This window comes from Octopus bimaculoides, chromosome 18 (assembly GCF_001194135.2).
Source record: "Octopus bimaculoides isolate UCB-OBI-ISO-001 chromosome 18, ASM119413v2, whole genome shotgun sequence".
NCBI lineage: Eukaryota > Metazoa > Mollusca > Cephalopoda > Octopoda > Octopodidae > Octopus > Octopus bimaculoides.
This window is the reverse complement of record NC_068998.1, coordinates 18385301-18386715: the sequence shown is the minus strand read 5'-3', so window position 1 is coordinate 18386715 and position 1415 is coordinate 18385301. Positions and strand designations below refer to the sequence as shown.

Sequence of the window (1415 nt, the reverse complement as noted above, 5' to 3'; positions counted from 1 at the left end):
GTATGAAATACATATATATATATATATATATATTTTTTCTTTTTGGAAGACATTGTCATGCAAAACAGAAAAATAAGCATGAGGACTGAGATAGAATTGTTTGTATAAAGTGCCAAATATACAAGTTTAAATCTAAGATTCAATGCAGAATAAAAGTGTTTTGTGTTGGGATTATTTCTCATTGTTGAGTCAATTCTTAAAACTTAAACTTAGGACAGTTTGAACCTACTACTGACTGGTGAGCATTATACTAAGGGAAACTCTCCGATATTGCACTGAGAAACATCTTTTGATGTCTTCACATTTCACTCTCTTCCCTTCTTTCTTTTTTTCTTTCTTTCTTGCCTTCCCTCTTTCTTTCTTTCTTTCTTACTTCCTATTCTTCTCTCCCAGCCTCTGGTACCTCCTACTCAACATCCGCATGCCAATATGATGTACATATATCACAGAGAAACAGTTGTACTACTATTTGCCACACGCACGCTGAACGCAACTTCATTCATCCTTTTTGTTTAAGAAGATGATACTCACATGTATTTGCCATTACTGTCCTCTTCAGCAACTCGCTTGTCTTCTCCCTTTCCATCATTCTTTCTGTCTCTGGCGCAGGGCTGTAAATTACCCAAGAAATTTGTAAAAAAAAAAAAAGAAAGAAAAATCGGTAATTCCACTGGAATTTTTTCAGTGTCAGTCACAGCCTAAAGTCCGATGGTGCAAGAACCGTACTATCCCATGGTTGTCTAGACCGCTATCCAAAGATACACTTGTCATCACTTAAGTGACTGACTGAGTGACTGGCTGACAGTCTGGCTGCACAAGAAAGAGTGAGAGAGTGAGAGAGAGAGAAGGAGAGAGAGAGGAGAGAAGGAGAGAGAGAGAGCATGACAGTTAGAGCCTGCTGCAGTTGTGTTGTTGTCTGAACAGAATGCTAGCAGTAAAAAGTGACTGCACACACATAATGCATTTATGTTCTAACAGCTGGTTCCCATGCCTGATGCCAACTGAACTTCTGCTTGCTCTTATACGCTGGCTTTCCTCTCCTGTCAGTGTCTGTTACATGCTTGTGTACATTGGCATTGTTGTCTTTGTTTGTGTGTATACACGCGCTTGCACACACACACACACACACACACACATGCATTTGTGTTAACATGTGTGTGTGTGTGTAGGAATTGTCTGTAGGAAGAGATCAATAAGGTCTAATTTGGTTGTACTAGAAGGGAGGTGGATAGTACATTCTTTGTAAGGCTTGTATCGGATGAAAACATACGAAAATGTGCACTGCTGTGTTATACGGTCTCTTGGTTGCAACTACACACTTCAAAAAGATTTTGACAAAAAAGAACCTTATATCTATCTATCTATCTATATATATATATATATATATATATATATATATATATATATATATATAT

General features: G+C 37.5%; 2 protein-coding genes across 2 annotated transcripts in view; one reads left to right on the top strand and one right to left on the bottom strand.

The window, feature by feature from the left end:
* LOC128249906 (uncharacterized) overlaps positions 1-1087 on the bottom strand; it is a 76259-nt gene extending 75172 nt beyond the window's left edge. The window contains exon 1 of the mRNA XM_052974489.1: positions 532-1087. The gene's annotated coding sequence lies outside the window, so the exon portion shown is untranslated. The remainder of the gene's footprint in view (positions 1-531) is intronic.
* LOC106878905 (centrosomal protein of 78 kDa) overlaps positions 1-1415 on the top strand; it is a 233610-nt gene that overhangs the window by 123725 nt on the left and 108470 nt on the right. The window lies entirely within an intron of this gene.